Consider the following 22,506-nt stretch of genomic DNA (forward strand, 5'->3'; position numbering starts at 1 on the left):
TTAAGAAGTATTTCTTCAAGCCAGGTGGTGGTGGCGCACGCCTGGGAGGCAGAGGCAGGCGGATTTCTGAGTTCGAGGCCAGCCTGGTCTCCAGAGTGAGTTCCAGGACAGCCAGGGCTACACAGAGAAACCCTGTCTCGAAAAAAACAAATCCAAAAAAAAAAGGGGGGGGGGAGCAGACGGTTGCCTCGGATGAGCCACACCAGCCTTGGCCCCTGTGACTGTTGCTTGACTGGCTGTGAGCAGAAACAGTGCAGCATCCTCAGGGTACCACGCGCGGCCTCTGCTGCCAGCTGGGTTTCCTTCAGCTTCTTTAGGGTCTCCAGGCTCGCGCCACGGATTCCAACATGATCCTGAGGTCCTAGGTCGCTAGGGGGCTCCCTCCCAGCCTCACTCTCATCCCGGGCATCACTGTGGGCTCGCCTGACCATGGGTCCACCGAGCACAGACGGACAAGTCTCGGATTCTAGGAGAGCAGTGGAGCTGGTGTCTGGAGCTGGTGGAGAACCATTTCCTAGGAGTCCTAGCTCTGCCGCTGCAAGAGCATCCGAGTCCAAACCATCGCCATGGGCCGTATCCCTGTGTATCCCTGTGTATCCCTGTCTCTAGCCCCAAGACTCACTCACACTTCAGCTTGCTGCCTACGCTAATCTGAATCTTTGTTGCCTCTCCTCCCTTCTCCCTTCTGACCCTCCACTCTCTGTTCTGTCCCTGTGGAGACTTCTCTACTGCCTATCCCAAATTCGTCTGCCTTTTTATAGGGAACAAACTACAAACTATTTTCTTCCCATTTGGAATTCTTCCTTCTTTTCCTCCTCCCTGCCCTTCCCTCTCCTTTCCCCTTCCCCTCCCTTCTTCTCCCCCCACCCGCTTCACTTTTCTTCATCCTTCTCCTTGGCCTGGCCTGGAACTCACTATGTAGCTAGGCCAGGCTGGCCTCTAAGTTAGAGATCAGCTTGTCTCTGTCTCCAGAGTGCGGGTATTCAAGCTTTGTGCCACCCCACACCCAGCTCCCCTTTCCCCCACCCCCCTTCTTCCGGCGCCACTCCTGATCCAAATTCTCCACCACAGTCTTCCCCTGCCCTCCTCCTCTTCTCTCCTTCCTGCTCTACTGCTCAAATCTCCCACAAAACAGTTTTACTCATCCCTTCCTCCAAGTCTCCTGCTGAGCCCAGCGTGCTCTTGGTGGCCAGTTCTATTTTCTCTGCCCAGAGACATGGCCAAAGAGAAAAGAACCCCCCCCCCATCCCTAAGTCCTGATGACTGCCAAGTCCAGATCTGGTCTCCTCCATACAAACCACACAACCAATCAAATGAACCACACAATCAATCAAATCCTCCACGCTCTTTCAGCTAATTATTACCTGATGAAACCTCATTAGTCACCCCAGGGACACAGGCCTGCGACTCTGTAAGGGATAATATTAGCTTGGCTGGCATTTATGTGCTGATTTACTTTAAAGAGGATAACCCTGGCTCTAAGGAAGGGAACCAGGTATGGCACCGAAAGGTGTTTGAGGGAAATACTGCTGTTTTTCTTTTCTTTATTTTTGTATGGATACTTCTTTCTGCATGTATGTCCGTGAAACATGTGCCAAGTACTAAGCATGTACCCAAGGGCATCAGAGTCCCAGGAACTAGAATTACAGACAATTGTGATCTTCCCAAAGTAGGCACTGGGAACAGAACTGAAGTCCTCTGTGAGAGCAGTATGCACTTTTTTGGGGGGTGGGGGTGGGTTTTTTTGTTTTGTTTTGTTTTGTTTTGTTTTGTTTTTTTTGGATTTGGTTTTTTCAAGACAGGGTTTCTCTGTATAGCCCTGGCTGTCCTGGAACTCACTCTGTAGACCAGGCTGGCTTCGAACTCAGAAATCTGCCTGCCTCTGCCTCCCAGAGTGCTGGGATTACAGGCATGTGCTGCTGTCGCCGCCACCGCCGCCGCCGCCACCTCACCCCCTCACCCCCGGCTCAGTATGTACTGCTTACACCAGCCATTTCCAATCCATGGGTTTTGAGTGTGGCTCTTTTGGGGGGGTCGAACCACACTTTCACAGGAGTCACATATCAGGCAACCTGCATATCAGATATTTAGATTGTGGTTTATAACAGTAGCAAAACTGCAGTTATGAAGTAGCAATGAAAATAATTTATGGATGGGAGTCATGGTAACAAGAAGCTATTGAAGGGTCTCAGTGTCAGAAAAGTTGAGAACCACTGCCTTAAGGCATTTCTCCAGCCCCTAAAAAATTTTTTTTAAAGAATTCCAGCTCTTTCTTGTCTGGGTCTTTCTAATCCGCCTCCAGACAGGTCAGTCCAGATAAGGTGAAGCAATAACTTCTAAGCTAAGAAACTAGGCTTAAAGCAGATCAGCGTTCCCCCTGGGACCCCCAAAGATCACAAGGCTCTATGTGTATAAGATCTGCACCAGACTCAGACCATCAACATCCTGTCACAGAGGAGGGAAGGATCATAAGGCTTTGCCCCTTGAGGATCAACAGAAGTTAATGGCTGCTACAGGAGGTGTGACAGTTTCTTCAGTGGTGTAGCGGCTGGTATGTCACCTATGCTCCTGGAAATAAGCAGTCATTTATCATCGGTAAACAATCCCGATGAAACACATTGTTATACACACAGACACCACACACACACACACACACACACACACCACTAAGCCATAAAAATAGGAGAAATAGTTGGGAAGAGGAAGAGAATCACGGCGTGTGACAGCTACTTTCAATTGTCCACCTCTCACATCCTAGACTCGCCTAGGAAGAAAGTCTCATGGACTGTCTAAACCGCATTGGCCTGTGGGTGTGTCTGTGTGGGATTGTCTCCATTCATTAATTCGGAGAGAGGGGAAGACCCAGCCCACTGTGGGCAGCACCGTTCCCTAGGCTGAGGGTCCTGGACTGTGCAAGAGTGAACAAACCAAGCTGCACCCTGAGCGCACAGGCGTTCATTTCTCCGTGCTCTGGACTGTGGGTGTGATGTGAGCACCTTGGCACCTTGACTTCTCTGTTGGGATGATCTGTGACTGGGAGCGTGAGCTGAAGCGAACCCTTTCTTCCCTAGATTGGTTTTTACCACAGCAACACAAACAAAACTAGGAGCAGGCAATGGGATGAGAGAGAGAGGGTGATGGGGAGGGAATCTGATCAGAATGCTTTAAGCTAGATACATGTGCAATGACTGAAACTTCTTATTGTATAGAAATAATATATGATAATATTTTTTAAAAAATACCCAAGTGTAGCAACAGTTGCTTTTCTTGAATCCTAGAGGCAGAGACAGACCCATCTCTATAAGTTCAAGGCCAGCCTAGCCTACATAGTGACTTCCAAGCTACCTAGGGCCATATTATCAGTCCCTGTCTCAAATAAATAATAAAAATTAACAACCACAAGGTTTCTTCTTCTTCTTTTTCATCTTCTTCTTCTTCTTCTTCTTCTTCTTCTTCTTTTCTTCTTCTTCTTCTTCCTCTTCTTCTTCTTCTCCTCCTCCTCCTCCTCCTCCTCCTCCTCCTCCTCCTCCTCCCCCTCCTTCTCTTCCTCCTCCTCCTCCTTCTTCTTCTTAATAGGAGATTGGTGTTTGAGAAGGTTAAGTTGTCCAACTTCCACATTAGGGGAGGAAGCCTCGTTTTACTTCACCTGTGCCTCTAAACCCAGCCTGAAGAGAAAAGACAGAACTATGGGGTTGGGTTCCTGTCTGGAGTCAAAGGATCTGGACAGGCCACACCAGTATAGAGCCAGAAGTGACATTCTTAGGGAACCCACACTGCCTCACCTACTCACACACAGCCATAGCATACACACACACAGACCTGCACGTCTAGAAACCCCATATCCCCTTCATTCAGAAAGTGAAGAAATTAGTTATCGGCCCCTACTTGTATCTTCAGGGATCAGCAAAATGGCTCAGTGGTCAAAGGTGCTTGCTACCAAGCCTGACCGTGTGAGTTTGACCCCTGTGATCCATACGCTGAGAAATGAAAAGTATTTACAGTTTTACACAACCTGAACCGGCTGTACCCTGCTCCTGGAGAAACTATAAGCCGGCAGATCTGTGGCCATTAATACTCCAGCCTCCCGTGGGGCAGAGCACGCGCAGCCTGGAGCTGCGGCTCTTCTGACTAATCGAAGATATTAGGCTCATGTTTCTCTCGTTGCTTCCAGGATGAGGAGACTGTTCTAAAGCGTGCTTCTCGGATGAGATTGTTTGGGGTGTAGGATGGAGAAGTCAGGGTGTGGAGTTCCCAGAATCCCCAAGAAGGAAGAACTTCTCAATCCATTCCTCACGCTTCTTCAGTATCAAGTTACTTCGATGGCTACTACATTTTTTTAGAAATCCATCGTAGACATAAATTTTTCACAACCTACTTTTAATAAGGGTTCAACCTCACCTCTGGCTCACCACCCAGCAGAGGTAGTGGAAGAGAAAAAGTTATTAGGCTATGGGGGAAGTGAACCTCTTCAGCAATAGTTCTTTGGGGGGGGGGGTGAGCTCGATTTTTTGCAGCAGTTCAGTCCTGTAGCAAACACCAAATACGACTCAGCAGCTGCAGACCAGTCCTCTAGGCAGGCAGACGACCACGCATGAACTGGTAGCTACAGAACAGTTCTTTCTGCAGGCAAACACCAGGCACGAACCAGCAGCCATAGTTCAATCCTGACAAAACCACCAGGCTTGCCAACCAGCTTGAGGCAAGGCCACAGTTGAGGCAAGCTGGCTCGGGAACATTCCCAGCGGTTCTCGGTGAGTTTCCCTCTGGCGTCACCACAACTGGAGATCAACTACACTGTGTAAGGTGAACCAATACATGCTCATCTTTACTGAGGAATAGCGAGGTGGAGAAAAAGCCAAACCAAAGCTCAGAGCTCCTCTCCAGCTGTCTGTGGGGTCCTGTTTCTACTCCTGCACCAAGTGTTCTTTCACGTGTTTGCGATATCAAAACATTCTTTCACCTGTGTCTGCTTCAGGAAAACATTCTTTAACATGTATGCTTTAGCAAGGTATCCCTTTCACTCGTGTGCCCCAGCAAGACGCCATTTGACATAACTTTCCAAAGAAACCAGAATTTTCCACTTTAATCCATTTTATGTCTGGGGTGGGATGGCTGCATGGATGCCACAGATCGCATGTGGAGGTCAGGAGACAATTGCAGGAGTCAGTTCTTTCTGTGACATGGGTCCTGGAGGTTAAATTCAGGTGGTCAGGCTTGGTGGACAGATAGATGCCTTTATACACTGAGCCATCTTACCAGCCCTGTTTAGTTACTTTTTATTACAAGTGTATGTAGTGTGTGTAGTGTGTGTGTATGTGGGGGAGTGTATGTATATATGTATGTATATAGTCTGTGTATATGTGTGTGGTATATGTGTGTGTAGTGTATATATATATATGTGTGTATGTATGTATATGTATGTATGTGTGGTATGTGTGTATGTCTGTGTGTGTGTGGTGTGTATATATGTGTGTATATATATGTATGTTGTATATGTGTGTATGGTGCGTGTATGTATGTGTGTGTCATATGTGTGTGATATTTGTGTATATATGTGTGGTGTGTGTGTATATCTGTGTGGAGTGCGTGTGTATATGTGTGTGTGGTGTTTGTGTATGTATGTGTGTATGTATATGTATGTGTGGGTATATGTGTGTATTGTATATGTATATGTGTGGTATGTGTGTGTGTGGTGTATATCTTGTGTGGTGTGTGTATATCTGTGTGTAGTGTGTGTGTACATGTGTGTGTGTATGTATATGTGCATTTATATTATATGTGGGTATATGTGTGTGTTGTATATGTATATGTGTGGTGTGTGTGTGTGTGTGTGTGTGTGTACACTACTCATGGAGCAGATGATAATTTGCGTGAACCATTTCACCTTCCACTCCATGGGTTCCAGGACTGAACTCAGGGCATCAAGTTTAGAGGTGAGTCTCTTTACCCACTGAGCCAGCTCACCAGCCCCATTCCCTCTACTTCTGTTTCCAAAATGGCGGACATAAGCAAAGAGCCTCAGTTCCCTGAACCCCAGAGGCGAGTGCTGGTTACTGATGGGGTCAGGGTCCAGAGAGAGCACGAGCTATCATGGCTTAGTCGAGCACCTGGCTTCACTCTCTGACAGTCTCTACCTTGTAGTAGAACACGCTGCAACCCGACACCTTGGAACTAACTCTCTCGGTTTTCTGTTATTGGTGTTTGGTTGGTTTTCGTTTTGTTTTTTGTTTTTGTGTTTCCAGACAGTGTTTCATTGTGTGGCCTTGCCTATCCTGGAACTCACTCTGTAAACCAGGCTGGCCTCAGACTCAGAGGTTTCATCTGCCTCTGCCTCCCGAGTGCCTGGATTAAAAGCATATGTCATTGCCACCTGGTGGAACTAACTCTCAAAGGGCGTCTAGATAAACTCACGGGCAGCCGCGGCCTGCAGAGCAGAGAGAGAGATAGCTCAGGAGTATACAGACCAAGGCCACCCCGCTCTTACCCCAGCATCCTTACACGATCATCTTCACTTCATAAACACCAGCGCTGGCTCCAGGAGAGAGGGATGGATGGAGTCACTGGGAATCCATATCCACCCCACCCCTTCCCACTGAACCACATACTTCTGAAATATTGGTACCACTGAGGCTGGTGGCTTCCAGCACTGGGGAAGGAAAGGGAAGGAAGGAAGGAAGGAAGGAAGGAAGGAAGGAAGGAAGGAAGGAAGGAAGGAGGAAAGGAGGGAGGGAGGGAGGGGGGGAGTGAAACCAGCTAAGATGAAGAAGGCACCGACCATACAAACAATCCAAAGATAGAAAGGAACAAGAATAATGGGACAGCAGACAGACAGGAGGCTGGGAGCAACAAGGGAACAGTGAGGAGAGGAGATTCCCATGCAGAGCCTCAGACGTGATACCTCATGACTCTCGACGTGCAGGTGCAGGGATCGCTGTTTAAAAAAAATACAGAATTATTGTGGTGGTTGTTGTGTTTTTTTGTTTTGTTTTGTCTGAGATAGGGTTTCTGTCTGTGGAGCACTGGCTGTCCTGAAACTCACTCTGTAGAGCAGGCTGGTTTGGAATTCAGAGATCTACCTGCCTGTGTCTCTTGAGTGCTGGGATTAAAGGCATGAGCCACCACCACCGGACTACAAAAGACAATTTTTTTTTTTTGCTTGTTTGTTTTAAATTACGGGGCTGAAGAGATAGATAGCTCGGTGCTTAAGAGCCTGTTGCTCTTGCAGAGGACTGTGTGGGTGGTTCCCAGCCCCCCACATAGTGGTTCGCAATCATCTGGAACGCCCGTTCTAGAAAATCCAACGCCCTCTTCTGGTCTCAACCAGCACCAGCCACATACAGACAAGCAGGTGAAACACTCACATAAAATACAAGAAATCTTTATAAAAAGTGTTTAACCCCCTCGCTGAGGCAAATGGATCTCTGGGAGTTTGAGGTCAGTCTACATTGTAAGTGCTACGTTATCTGGGGCTAAGCAGTGAGAACCTGTCTCAAAAAGTATATGTGTGTGTGTGTGTGTGTGTGTGTGTGTGTGTGTTTCAGCAGGGTGGCAGTGATGCACACTTTGATCCAAGCACTCGGGAGGCAGAGGTGGGTGGATCTCTGAGTTCCAGGACAGCCTGGTCTACAGAGTGAGTTTTTCCAGGGCTACACAAACAAGCAAGCAAGCAAGCAAACAAACAAACAAAAATCCCTCTCCATGGCAACCATGAATTGAAAAGCCATGCTACTGCATTGCGTGTCCTTTCTGTACAAGAATGTCAGTGGGAAGGGGCCCAAGTCAGAATGGAGACTGGAAGAGACCCCCTGCAGGCAGAGAAAGGGTTCCGGGTAAAGCTGGGCAAGGTCAGGAGAGACAGGTCATAGAGGACGTCACTCAGAAAGGAGAGGAAGCTGTCAGAGAGGGGTTTCCTGGACACCCAGATCCCTTCTCAGAGTGAAGGAGTGAAGTAAGAGATTTTGAAGAAGTTGTCTGTTTGGCAAGGGTCCCCTTGGGCATGGGACCCCAGGGACAACAGGGATAACAACACGAAGTCCTGTGGACAAGACACTGATCCTTGTCCCGGCTGGAGAACCAGCTGGATAAGACGGGATGAGGAGGATTCCTGTTGATCTTTTCCTTTCTCTGTGCGTGTGTATGGTTGTCTTGCCTGCGAACGAACCACTTGTGTGCCGGGTGCAGGTGGAGGCCAGAAAATGTCAGATCCCCTAGGACTGGAGTCGCAGACAGGCATAAGCCTATGCCCTGTGAGTGCAGGGAATTGAACCAGGTCCTCTTGCAAGGGCTCGTTGCCACCCACACTCAGGAAGCAGAGGCAGGGGAGTGGGAAGGCTGGGGCAGAGGCAGAGGCAGAGGCAGACAGAGATCACCAACTTCCGGTGCCAGTGCCACCAAGCCCCATTAAATACGTTGAACAGATTGACTGCAGTGATGGCATTTGACATTCTAATTAAGTATGAAATGAGGAGGGCTATACAGACTACATCTCCTCCTCCTCCTCCTCCTCCTCCTCCTCCTCCTCCTCCTCCTCCTCCTCCTCCTCCTTTTTCTCCTCCTTCTGGTGTGTGTGTGTGTGTGTGTGTGTGTGTATGTGATTCGTAATGAGTCTCAGAAGCCAGTGCACGGTAGACAAACACCCTGGCTCTGAGACGTCCCCAGAAGCTACTGCAGTTTAAGATTAGCCAAGACTTTGCGAGAGGCAGGAGAGAAAGCCTTTGACTCAGCAGCCCTGTGTTCCAGGGTCCCCTCGAGGCCATGATGCATTATGAATCACAGCACCACCCCGAGTGTTTTCAATGCGATCTGGAATATTTCTCAGAACACTGTAGGCGGCCGGTGGTTTATGGTGGGTGTGAAATGTGCCCCCAGGCGGATGTGCTTGAACACTTGGTCGCTAACAGGTGATGCTGTTTGGGGTGGTTTGGGGCCCTGACATGATGGGGTGTGCATTTGATACCTACAATAGTTGCTGCGACAAGATATTTGAAAAACATTAAGTAGAAGGAAAGAAGGGTTCCTTATGACTCACAGTAGGGAGGCACAGTCCATCACCGGGGCAACATTACAGCTTCAGAATCTTGAGGCGTCTGGTCAGGAGGTAGACGGTTGGTGCTCCAGCATGTTCTCTCCTTTGTGTGCAGCCTTGGGCCCCAGCCCACGCGATGGTCCCACTCACATTGAGACTTCGTCCTCTCCCCTTAGTTAAACTCTCTGAGTAATCCTTCACAGACCTTCTCGGAGGAGAGTCTCCTAGGTGGGTTCTAGATCCAGTCAAGCTGAAAATAAAAAGTCTCCATCATGGACTGTACCCCTTGAAACCGTGAGCCAACGGAAACGCTCCCTCTCTTTAAGTCGCCTCTGCCTGGTATTTGGTCATGGCAAGAAGAAAAGTAACCAAGGCAGTGGGATTGCTTACACGCTTTACTGATGCGGAAAGGAGAGTCTGAGAGTGTCCGTGGCTAGCTAGATCAGAAGTATCTCCTAAAGTCCCACCCACCATGTAGGCGAGGCTTGGTTGCTAACCTGCGATACTCCTGGGAGGCCGCACTACTTTAGGAGGCGTGGCTTTGTGGAAGAATGTTAGGTCCTTAAGGGGACCGCCCTTGAAGAGGGTGTATTAGCTACTCTTCCTATTGTTGTGACCAGAGGCCTGACAAGGAGCAACTGAAGGAGGAAAGATTTACTCTGGCTTGCAGTCTATCATGGTGGAAAGTATGAGGTCGTTGGCTACAGTACCTCCACATTCTGGAAGCAGAAGCAGAACAAGAGACGGGGTCGGATTATAAAACCTCAAGGGGCACGCTCAGTGACCTCTTAGTCCAGCGAGTGGCCACCTCCTAAAAGTTTCAAAACCTTTCCAACAGCACCACCAGATTGTGACCACGTACTGAAACGGATGAGCTCAAGAGAGCCATTTCACATCCAAATTCCAAATGAATTGAAAGTCTCCTCCGAAGGGAGCTTAGTGGCGGGTGTGTCTTTAATCCCAGCACTTGGGAGGCAGAGGCAGGCAGATCTGAATTTGAGACCAGCCTGGTCGAAAAACTGAGTTGTTGTAGGGCAAGCCGAGCTACACGATGAGACGCTATCTTGAAAATACAAACCAGACAAACAAAAAACAAACAAACCGCAGTGCAGTGGAACACAGCCATAGACCTAGCTTTCCAGGAAGGAAGGCAGGAAGATCCAGAAGTCAAGATCATATTCAGATAGGTAGGGAGTTCGAGGGCAACCTGGGCTACAGGAGACCGTGTCTCAAAAGAAAATCAGTAGGGACTAGAGAGATATCCGTGGTTAAGGGTGCTTGCTGAACAATCTGGAGGACGGGAGATCCTGCAAATGCCTGTAACTCCAGTTCCAAGGGACCTGGCATCCTCTTCTGGACTCCGTGAGTGCACACACACCTGCACGCATGCATGCACCCCCCCCACACACACACATAGACACCTATGTGCACGTACATAAAAATGACAATTTAGAGACTGCTGAGAATCTAAGATTGAGAATAAACCTTTTCTGGTTCATTTTTGCTTTGCTCTTTTTTTTCCCTTTTAATAGTGACAGGCTTTTGTTGTTGTTGTTGTTGTTGTTGTTTGTTTGTTTGTTTTGTTTTCCCCCCCTACACACAGGTTTTCCCTGGCTGTCCTGGAACTCACTTTGTAGACCAGGCTGGCCTCGAACTCAGAAATCTGCCTGCTTCTGCCTCCTAGGTGCTGAAATTAAAGGCGTGCACCACCACCACCAGCACCACCACCACCACCACCTGGCAGAGACAGGCTTTTGCTATGTAACCCAGGCTTGCCTTGAGTTTCTGATCCTCCTGCCTCATCCCCCCCAAAGGCTAGGATCACAGACATTCAGTATCACACCAGCTCTTTCATGCTTTTTTTAAAATTACATTTGATGGAACTGGAAAGATAGCTCAGCAGTTAAGAGCACTGGCTGCTCTTCCAGAGTACCTGGATTTGATTCTGAGTACCCACAACTCACAACTGTCTGTAACTCAGCTCTAAGGGATCTGATGCCCTCTTCTGGCCTCTGTGGACACTGCATATATGTGGTGCACAGATAAACATGGAGGCAAAAATACCCATACATATAAAACAAAACAAAATACTTTCATGCCTTTACTCCCAGCACTTGGGAGGCTGAGGCGTATGGACTCCTATTCCTATTCAAGGCTATCCTGATTTATAGAGCAAATTCCAGGAAAGCCAGGGCTACACAGAGAAACCTTGTCTCAAAAAAATCAAAAGCAACCAACCAAACAAAAAAAAAATTAAATATCCAATAATTTAAAAAAGTATACTTGCTCAATTATGGATAGGGGGCGCTGGTGGGCCACAGCACACAGGTGGAGCCCAGAAGACGCTTTTAGGACTTGGTTTTCTTCTTCCATCTCACAGGTGCTGAGAATGGAGACCTGAAGTGCTGGGCTTGGTTGCAAGTGCCCACCAAGTGTCCACCGGACCATGGCGGCAGCCCTCATGTGCTTACGAAGAAAAATAGGGTCTCGGGTAGCCCAGGTTGGCCTCTGGGTCTTTATGTAGATGAGGATGGGTTTCAACTCCCGAGCCTCCTGTTTCTACCCTAGTGCTGGAATTACAGACATGAACCACCATGCACCATTTAGAGTATGCGGTGCTGGAGATGGAATCTGGGACCTCCTCCTTGTGAGGGGAGCAGTCTGGTCACTGAGCTATAACCCCAGCATCCTGGGGCGGGGCGGGGGGGGGGGAGCTTCGAGACCTTTACAGTGAGCTCACGGATAAGACAATAGAAGAGCTGGGCAGTGTTGGTGCTTAATTTTAATCCCAACACTCAGCAGGCAGAGGCGGGTGGGTCTCTGAGTTTGAGGCCAGCCTTGTCTAGAGAGAGAATTCCAGGACAGCTAGGGCTACACAGAGGAACCCTGGCTCAAGCGAAGAAAGGAAGGAAGGAAGGAAGGAAGGAAGGAAGGAAGGAAGGAAGGAAGGAGAAAGGGAGGGAGGGAGAGAGGGAGGAAGGGAGGGAGGGAAACCAGAAACAAAAGGGTTAAGCAAGTGGCACACAGTCACAGAACCAAAGAATGCCTAAATGCCTGACTCAGAAACACAGCACTTAGAGGAACCGTCTGGATGGCGCAGAAGGCAATAGATCATTGATGTCAGGCTCACTGGTGAATCACAACGTCTCTCTTTCTATAAAGAGGACCAAACACCTCGCTTCCAGTAAGGGCTGAAGGCAGGCGATGATGCACCAGAAAGGACTCGGTGCGGTATTTCTGGCACACGGGCTCAGGTAATGGGAGGACTGATTGTCGAGCCAATTGGAGCAGCTATTCTTCAGCCGAGCCTCATTACAGTTCGCTCGTCATAACTCAGCCGTAACGGAAGCCGCTCCTGTTTATTCCGTAGGCAGGATTGTCCGGTTCTAGGAACACCCGTGGGTGGGAGGTTCGTGAGTCAGAGAGACGGCCATCAGCCTTGGCGGTGAACTCCCAGGACAGGGTCCTGCTGATGTCACCTCTGCCTCGGTGCATTCATTAGTGGCCGTTCCCATCAACATGAGAAGATGACTGGCACTAATTGGGATATTTGTTTGTTTGTTAAGACAGGGTTTCTCTATATAGCCCTGAAAGTCCTGGAACTTGCTATGTAGACCACACAGGCCTCGAACTCAGAGATTTCCCCTGGCTCTGCCTCTGGGCTGGGATTTAAGATGTGCGCCAGCCTCCCCGCTTTCATACTTAGCTTTTAAAAATGTGTCTTAGAATTTTTTCTTGTCTCTCTCCATCTCCCCCTCCCTCTCTCCCCCCACCCCTCTCTCTCTCTCTCTCTCTCTCTCTCTCTCTCTCTCTCTGTGTGTGTGTGTGTGTGTGTGTGTGTGTGTGTGTGTGTGTACAAGCACCTTCAGTGTTTATGTGGGAATCAGAGGATAACTTCCAAGACTCTGTTCTCTTCCTCTGTCACATGGGCTCTGGGAATTGAACTCAGGTCATCAGGCCTAGAAGCAAACACCTCTACCCACTGAGCCATCTTACAGTCCCCTTTATCTTTGGTTTTTGAGACAGGGTCTCACATTGTAGCCCTGATTGGCCTGGAACTTACTATGTAGACCTGGATGGCCTTGAACCTCCAGAGATCCATTCCCTCTGCCTTGGGAATACTGGGACTGAACCTGCTCCCTGCCATGCCAACCCTTCTGTCCACCATCTGTAAAGCCTTGAGTTCAAGCCTCAGCACCACCACCTAGCAAACAACTCTGCCAGCATGCTGTCACAGATTAGCTGAACTCTCTGATGGAAGGTCTGTCTTCCTTTGCTGTAAATGTCCGGAGCCACAGTTTCTCAAGGCACACAGGCTGAACAGTGAAGTGTTTTCCTTATTGCCCAGCTCAGGGCTTCAGAGCACTTCCTGCTCTCACAGGGCACTTCCTGCTCTCACAGGGCACTTCCTGCTCTCACAGGGCACTTCCTGCTCTCACAGGGGACCTAAGCTTGGTCCTCAGCACCCAGACGGCAGCTCGCGCGCACGTACAGCTCTAGTTCCAGAGGACTGGGCCTCTTCTGGCCTCTGTGGGTACCCGTATTCAGACCCATACGCAGAATCAATAATATAAGCCTTAGCTGGGTGGTGGGGGCGCACGCCTGTAATCCCAGCACTCTGGGAGGCAGAGGCAGGCAGATTTCTGAGGCCAGCCTGGTCTACAGAGTGAGTTCCAGGACAGCCAGAGCTACACAGAGAAACCCTATCTTGAAAAAACCAAATAAAAAAAAAAAAAAAGTTGCTTCATTGCTCATGGAGTGCAAATGAAACTTTTTGTTATATATATATATATATATATATATATATATGTGTGTGTGTGTGTGTGTGTGTGTGTGTGTATGTATATACATAATATATATAAATGTGTGTGTATATACATAATATATGTGTGTGTATATACATAATATATATGTGTGTATACATAATACATATGTGTGTATACATAATATATATGTGTGTATACATAATATATATGTGCGTATATATACATAATATATATAAATTTGTGTATATACATAATATATATAAATGTGTGTATGTACATAATATATATAAATGTGTGTGTATATACATAATATATGTGTGTGTATATACATAATATATATAAATGTGTGTATAGACATAATATATATATAAATGTGTGTATAGACATAATATATATATAAATGTGTGTGTATATACATATATATAAATGCGTGTATATACATTATATATATAAATGTGTGTATAGACATAATATATATAAATGTGTGTGTATAGACATAATATATATATAAATGTGTGTAGACATAATATATATATAAATGTGTATATACATTATATATATGTGTGTGTGTATACATAATATATATAAATGTGTGTATATACATAATATATATATAAATGTGTGTATATACATAATATATATAAATGTGTGTATATACATAATATATATAAATGTGTATGTATATACATAATATATATGTGTGTGTATATACATAATATATATAAATGTGTGTGTATATACATAATATATATATAAATGTGTGTGTATATACTATATATATTTTTTTTCTTCTTTTTCTTCTTCGTCTTCTTTTTTTAAACAGGATGAGGTTTGACTACAAGCCCTGGTTGGCCTTGAACTCAGTATCTTCCCACTCGGGCCTTCCTAGTGTTGAAATGACCAGTGTGTTCCACTTCACCCAGCCCTATCCATTACTTTCAGATGGGGACATGTTTAACATTGCAATATAATGCAGTGTTTGTGCTGATACTCAAGTTTGGATAAAGGGGTGTTTGCAAACAACACAGAGGGGTATGAAGGAGTTTTGTTTTGTTTTTTGCTTTTTTTGTTTTATTTGAGACAGGGTTTCTCTGTGTAGAACTGGCTGTCCTGGAACTCACTCTGTAGACCAGGGTGGCCTTGAACTCAGAGATCTGTCTGCCTTTCTGTCCCGAGTGCTGGGATTAAAGCTGTGTGCCGGGCACTGCCAGGCAGTTGCTGGAGATCTTCAAGGCCTGGTGGATGGCGGGCTTGGGAAGGCAGTCTGGAAATGGACAGTGAATTGCCCTGAGAAGTTCTTCTTTAGATAGCAACCTGGTCACTAGCAGAATCCAGGACTGAGAGGCCTTCTGTCTGTGAGTTCCACAGGGCTGTTCATCTCAGCACTCAGGAAGCTGAGGCAGGAGATTTGCACATTCAAAACTAGCCTGTGCAACAAAGTGAGATCCTGTCTTCAAAGCAGAAACCAAACAACCCAGACAAACGGGGCTGGCCTTTGATCCCAGACTGTGGAAGCAGAGGCAGGCAGATCTCTGTGAGTTTGAGGCTAAGTTGACCCTCCGGGTGGCCAGTCAGGAAAGGAACTGACAGAATTACCTTTTGAGAAGGAGATCGCCCTCTGGTGGCCACTGCAAGAATGGCAGGGCGAGAAAAGGTCCTGAGAAGAGCTAAGAAGCCGAGCTTGTGGAGTTCAGGAATATGTATGTCAGTCTTCCAGACTGCAAGCAAAAGGCACAAGCGACGGGGTGTCCTACAACAGCCTTGAACTCTGGGATATAGGGCTCTGGAAAAGAGAAGGGAAGAGGAGGGGAGAGAAAGGGAGGGGAGGGGAAGGGAGGGGAGAGAAAGAGAGGGGAGAGGGAAAGGAAGGAAGGAAAGAGGAAGGGAGGGGAGTGAAGAAGAGCGAGGGGAGGAGGACAGAACAGTCTAAGCCATGACTGTGTTCTAGGTACTCAAGAGGCTAAGCCAGGAATGTTTGTGAATTCAAGGACCACTTGTGCTACATATTGGGATCTCACTGGAGGAGGAGGAGGAGGAGGAGGAGGAGGAGGAGGAGGAGGAGGAGGAGGAGGAGGAGGAGGAGGAGGAGGAGGAGGAGGAAGAGAATAGCATGGAGTGGTATATGGTATAGACTTGGAACTAGCCTTTTTACAGAGAGAGAGGGGGAGAGGGAGAGGGAGAGATTTTCTTTCTTTTTTTGGGGGGGGGGGTTAATTTGGTTTTTTGAGACAGGGTTTTTGTGTGTAGCCCTGGCTGTCCTGGAACTCACTCTGTAGTCCAGGCTGGCCTCAAACTCAGAAATCCTGCCTCTGCCTCCCAGAGTGCTGGGATTACAGGCGTGCACTGCTGGGAGAGATTTTCTTAAGCTAGACATGGTGGCAGTGTCTATAATCCCAAAACTTGGAAGGTGGAAATAGGAGTTTAAGGGGAGCGTTGGTTATATGGTGAGTTCAAGACCAGCCTCTCCTCACCATATAAAGGAGGAGAGAAGAGGAAGGGGAGGAGACAGGAGGGGAGTTATGGATGGGGGACAAAGGCATATTTCAAGTGTGTGACAAGGTAGTGATACAGGTTCTGGAGAACTGGAGCTGGTAGTGGTCAGCCTCCTGCTCCAAAGGCTGGGCTGGGGCCCACCAGGGATTGAATGTCCTGACCAAACATACACACTGTAACCTCCATCCACACCCAGAACCTCAGCCCTGGGGGGCAGCAGAGACAGAGGGATGGCTGGGCTGCTGGCCAGCAGGCTAAGTTGCAAGCATGAAGCTCCAGATTCAGTGAGATGCTGCCTGAAGGACACAGGACCCAGAGCAACAGAGGTTGTTGGGTGTCCTCTAGCCGAACCTCTAGTGCACACGCGCATGCATGTACACACACACAGACAGACACACAGACACAGAAACACACACACAGACACACAGAAACACACATACAGACACACACTTACACACCAAGAAAAACAATTATCAGCAAGGCTGGAGAGATGGTTCAATTGGTAGAATGTCTAACATGCACAAAATAGCCCTGGGTTCCATCCCCAGGACAGGATAAAATTAGATGTAGGAGGTGAAGACGGGAAATTCAAAGGCATCCTGTCCTCACACAGTGAGTTCAAAGGTAGCCTGGGCTACATGAGACCCTGTGTTTATAAAAAAACACAGCAAACTTACTATCTGAAAAAGCCCAACATAAGTTATAGAATGGCCCAAATTTTCATCTGGGGACAAGAGAAAATTCTCCTGAATACATTTTATAGGACAGCAAACATCAGATGACAAATATAGTTACATTACAATTACACTCAAACAACTTGGTATTATTACTATTACTACTACTACTACTATTCAAGACAGGGCTTCACTGTGTAGCTCAGGCTGGCCTTCTACTCAGAGATGCCCCTGCCTCAGCATCCCCAGAGATTACAGGCATGAATCATCATGCCCAGCTGACAAATGATCCCTATTTTCAGTCCTAGATACACACACAAAGCCAGTGAACAAAGAGATGGAGAGATAGGCCACGCTAAAAAAGTGCAGGAGGGCGAAAGACCCGACACGTAGGTGCAGGGGAAAGCGGGCCCCAGGAGGGCTGCCTAGCAGGGTCCAGGGCAGCAAAGATAAAATATAGATTTAGTAAGTATTAACTCAGGAATACCAGAGGGGAGTGTGTTAGCCATGTGGAGTTAGGGAGTGACCCACCATTGAGCTGTTTAAGATTTTTGAACTATAAGAATGTATATGTGCCAGGCGGTGGTGGCGCATGCCTGTAATCCTGGCACTCTGGGAAGCAGAAGCAGGGAGATTTCTGAATTCAAGGCCAGCCTTGTCTACAGAGTGAGTTCCAGGACAGCCAGAGCTACACAGAGAAACCCTGTCTCGAAAAAAAAAAAAAACAAATCCAAAAAAATCAAAAACCAAACACAACAACAACAAAAAAGACAGTGTATGTGTATCTTTCATTCATGAATCCAAAACATTTGAATGGGTGGAGAGGAGGCAGCCCACCCACTAGGGACTTCAGAGTGGATTAATATAAGACGCTCTAGCTGTGGCCACACATAGACCCTTAAGACATCAGATCTTACCTCTCATCACACCCATGCCATGGCCAGTCATAGTGGCCTTGAACTCCCACCAACTCTTAAGTTTGTCTCCATCCCGAGTTTAAGCCTATATATATATATATATATTCTTTTAATATAATTTTTATTAACTTTTAGGTGGAATCTTACACATGCATACAAAGTAATTCAATGATATTGACCCCTCACCTGGCATCCATCCATCACATACCCCTCATTCTCTCAACTTCCTGTTCTCCCTCTAACTCATCAATTCCAATTTGTGGGATCCCCATATTCATGGCTGTGGACCCACCCATTGGAGAAGGTTTACCTACCAGGTCGACATCTTTAAAGATGACCTCTCCCTTCAACTATCAACAGTTCCTAAGCGAGGAATGGGGTCTCTGGCTCCCTCCTCCTTCCATGCTGGCCTGAGCTCTCGCTAGCAACCACAGCTAGTGTGAGTTCCTGATGGTCACGTGCTGTCATGTCCAGAGGACACTGCTTTACTCCAGTCTGCTTGGACCTCCAACTCCTGGATCTTTCAGCCTCCACTCCCTTTCCTAGATGGTACCTGCACCAAGACGGAGTGGTTTGTTCTCTACACTTTGATTAGTTAAGTTTCTGTGTTAGCCATTGTCCGTGACACAAAGGAGCTTTTCTGATAAGGTCCGGCTGGAAGCCACACTAATCTATGTGTTTGGAGATACAAATTGAGAAGGCAGTTTGATAGTATGTCCATTTAGTGATGTAACAGTAGTAGGCCCACCCTTGGGGTCTGCAAGCTTCCCCAAACTCTTGGTTCTTGGCCAGATTTACTAGTACCAGGGCATGTGTTTCGGTAAGGACTGTCTTAGTCAGGGTTTCTATTCCTGCACAAACATCATGACCAAGAAGCAAGTCGGGGAGGAAAGGGTTTATTGAGCTTACACTTCCACACTGCTGTTCATCACTAAAGGAAGTCAGGACTGGAACTCAAGCAGGTCAGGAAGCAGGAGCTGATGCAGAGGCCATGGAGGGATGTTCCTTACTGGCTTGCTTCCCCTGGCTTGCTCAGCCTGCTCTCTTATAGAACCCAAGAATACCAGCCCAAAGGTGGAACCACCCACAAGGGAGAAAATGCCCCATAGCTGGATCTCACAGAGGCACTTCACCAACTGAAGCTCCTTTCTCCGTGATAACACCAGCCTGGGTCAAGTTGACACATAAAACCAGCCAGTACAATTGTCCCCATGTCAACTTGACACACAAACACATCACTATTAAGCCTCAACCCTTACTTTCTTATTCATGCCCAATATCTAAATAACTTTAAAAGTCCCAGCCAGGCGGTGGTGGCACAAACCTGTAATCCCAGCACTCTGGGAAGCAGAGGCAGGCAGATTTCTGAGTTTGAGACCAGCCTGGTCTACAGAGTGAGTTCCAGGACAGCCAGGGCTATACAGAGAAACCCTGTCTCGAAAAAAAACCAAATCCAAAACACCAAAAAAAAAAAAAAAAGTCCCACAGTCCCACAGTCTTTACATATTAAAAGTTCAATCCCTTTAAAATGTCCAATACCTTTTAAAATTCGAAGTCTTTTAAAAATTCAGTCTCTTAACTGTGGGCTCCACTAAAATACTTTCTTACTTTAAGAGGGAAAAATATCAGGGCACAGTCACAACCAAAAGCAAAATCAAACCCCAACCGTCCAATGTCTGGAATCCACTCATGAGCTTCAGGGCTCACTTCTCCAGCTCTGCCCTTTGTAGCACACAGCTTGTCTTCTAGGCTGCAGCTGCCTGTCCTCCACTGCTGCTGCTGTTCTTGGTGGTCATCTCATGGCACTGGCATCCCCAAAACACTGCTGTCTTCTGCTGTAACTAGGCTTCACCAATAGCCTCTTATGGGCTCTCTTCATGGTGACAAGCCTCTGCTCCTATGCATGACCCCTTAAGTCCTGGGCCATCAATTGCAACTGAGCACCTTCACCAATGGCCTTCCGTGGCCTCTCACAGTGCAGAGCCTCAGCTGCTCTTCATGACCCCTTCATGCCTTCAAAACCAGTACCGCCTGGGTGACTCTTATACAGAACCAAGTCCAGCCACAACACAAAGTACAACTGTGGCTATCTCTGGAACACAGCCTCTGTGCTCTCCGAAAACACTTCCCAGAAGATTCCTCCTCAGAGATGCTGGTCACCGCTAATTTCTTAGTTCCAGCTAACCAGCATCAGTAGTCCCAAAACCACAAAGGTGTGCTTTAGTGGTTCTGGTATCTTGTTAATTACAGCTGATTCTTCAGCCCCAGCTAACCAAACCCACAGAATCTTCACAATCAAAACAGCAACAGCCCTGATAAGAGTTTTTAATCTTCCCTCTGAAATTTCACAAGCCAGGCCTCCATTTTCTGCACTGTTCTCAACCTTATCTTCCAAGTTCCTACAGAACATTCCACCGAGATCTTAACACCGAATAGATCGTCTAGCCCAAAGTTCCAAAATCCTTCCACAGTCCTCCCCAAAACATGGTCAGGTTGTCACAGGAATACCCCACTATGCTGATATCAATTTGTCTTAGTCAGGGTTTCTATTCCTGCACAAACGTCATGACCAAGAAGCAAGTTGGGGAGGGAAGGGTTTATTCAGCTTACACTTCCACATTGTTGTTCATCACAAAAGGAAGTCAGGACTGGAACTCAAGCAGGCCAGGAAGCAGGAGCTGATGCAGAGGCCATGGAGGGACGTTTCTTACTGGCTTGCTTCCCCTGGCTTGCTCAGCCTGCTCTCTTATAGAACCCAAGAGCACCAGCCCAGAGATGGCCCCACCCACAAGGGGCCCTCCCCCCTTGATCACTAATTGAGAAAATGCCCCACAGCTGGATCTCATGGAGGCACTTCCCCAACTGAAGCTCCTTTCTCTGTGATAACTCCAGCCTGTGTCAAGTTGACATACAAAACCAGCCAGTACAAGGACAAAGACTGAAAATCTTTGTGCGAGAGCGATGTGTAGGAGTATTTGTGTGACTGTGGATGCACTCAGACACCGGTACTGACTGCCCCCCCTCCTTATCTAAGAATGGATCTCTTATTCGCCATTGCCTATACCATCATAAGTGACCTGTGAACTTTCTTGGGGTCTCCTGTCTCCATCTGCCATCTCCATGTTGAATCCATGATCTTCCTGCTTCAGCCTCCCAAGTGTTGAGAACGTAGACATGCATTCCAGGGAGGGCAGATTCCAAGTTTAGCTTTTGCTCACGGTGTTTCAGTATCTCGCTTCTCCTCCATCTTAAATCCTGTCTACACTTCACAGCTACCCTTCCTCACAGGGGCCCTCCTCAGCTCTCTGTTCTGGAGCCTGTGGATTCTTCTTAAAAATGAGGGCTGGGCAAGGATCTGAGTGAAAGGATGAGACATTCTTTTCAGTAGTGTGGCTGGGGGATGGGGGGGGGAGACAAGAAGGGGTTTCCTTACCATTGGTTGTAATGTAATCTCAGAAGAGAGGCATTTGGAACCAACAAGGTAGCATGAGTAGGTGTGGCTTGAGACCCGGAAAGAGGCGGGAGAAGCCTGTGGCCTCTGCAGGCCCCAACAACCCGGGCGGATGAAAACCATAAAGGTCGTTTGGGGATGGATCCAACTCGGCCGTTTTAACGAGTTTGAGAGCAGAGGCTATGAATGTATCCCATTTCCCAGTGAGGTAGGAGAGTGGTGGCCACTTACCTACTTTAAAGTCCCACCCATCCATCAACCCAGCGCACCTTCTGGGACCCTCACCTTGATGAGAAAGTAGTCCCGGAAATACCGCCAGACTGCCAAGTTGCGGACCCAAGCAGAACGGCGACCCCGCCCACCCCCATCCTCGGGGTGTGTGTGTGTGTGTGTGTGTGTGTGTGTGTCTCAGAGCCAGAGCATGTAGAGGACCACGAGGGTACAAGCCCTGCCTAGGGAGGCTAGAATCAATGTCACCAGCCACAGCAGGGCTGGAGGGCAAGACAGAGAGGAAGGTTAAGAATCCCCAGGCATTCAGGGCTGGCGAGATAGCTCCGCAGGTAAAGGTGCTTGCTGCCAAACTCAGGGACCCAAGTTCCATCCCCCGGACCCCACATAGTGAAAGGAGAGACCTGATTACCTCAAGCTGCTCTCTGTCCTGCACCCATTTGCCACCCCACCAATAAATATACGTGATACAAATTTTAATTTTAAAAGAACCCGGATGGGTAAGCCCTTTCCCCTCCTCTGGCTTAGCCTCCCCCCAGCCCTAGATTCCATTTAGGACCCCAGAAATTCCTATTCTACCTCATTAAGATCGTGGGGAGCAAAGCACCAACAGCCAGGTCTGTCTGGTTCCAGGGGTTTAGAGGACTCACCAAGTCCTAAGAAGGAAAAGACCCACTGAAGCACAGTAAACACTTGAAGACTCCGGTGCAGGGGGCTGGAGGAGGTTTCTTCCACGCTTTAGAGGGGAGTTGCCCAGTAGCCACCCACAGCCTAAGTACACACACACACACACACACACACACACACACTCAATCCTCTGACTTTGATCCCTGGGCCTGGGCCATCCACCCCCACTTCTGCCCCACCCCCTCTGACCTACACATTAAGCCACATGGACAGTGAACTGTGAACCAAGGCAAGGCAAAGCTATCCCTCCCTGAGCTTGCAGGAA

At 47.8% G+C, this 22,506-nt stretch overlaps 1 long non-coding RNA gene across 2 annotated transcripts; it reads right to left on the reverse strand.

Annotated features, from left to right (window-relative positions):
- Positions 1 to 4,055: 4,055 nt before the first annotated feature.
- On the reverse strand, positions 4,056 to 20,579 carry LOC127673151 (uncharacterized). 2 transcript variants are annotated; one of them, XR_007975122.1, is made up of 4 exons: positions 20,486 to 20,579; positions 9,029 to 9,275; positions 6,485 to 6,931; positions 4,056 to 5,187 (listed from the first exon to the last, which is right to left on the reverse strand). It is a non-coding gene; the product is annotated as an uncharacterized LOC127673151 (long non-coding RNA). The 2 variants fall into 2 exon arrangements; XR_007975123.1 differs by lacking the exon at positions 6,485 to 6,931.
- Positions 20,580 to 22,506: the final 1,927 nt, after the last annotated feature.

The sequence above is a fragment of the Apodemus sylvaticus genome, chromosome 22, assembly GCF_947179515.1.
Source record: "Apodemus sylvaticus chromosome 22, mApoSyl1.1, whole genome shotgun sequence".
Classification (NCBI taxonomy): domain Eukaryota; kingdom Metazoa; phylum Chordata; class Mammalia; order Rodentia; family Muridae; genus Apodemus; species Apodemus sylvaticus.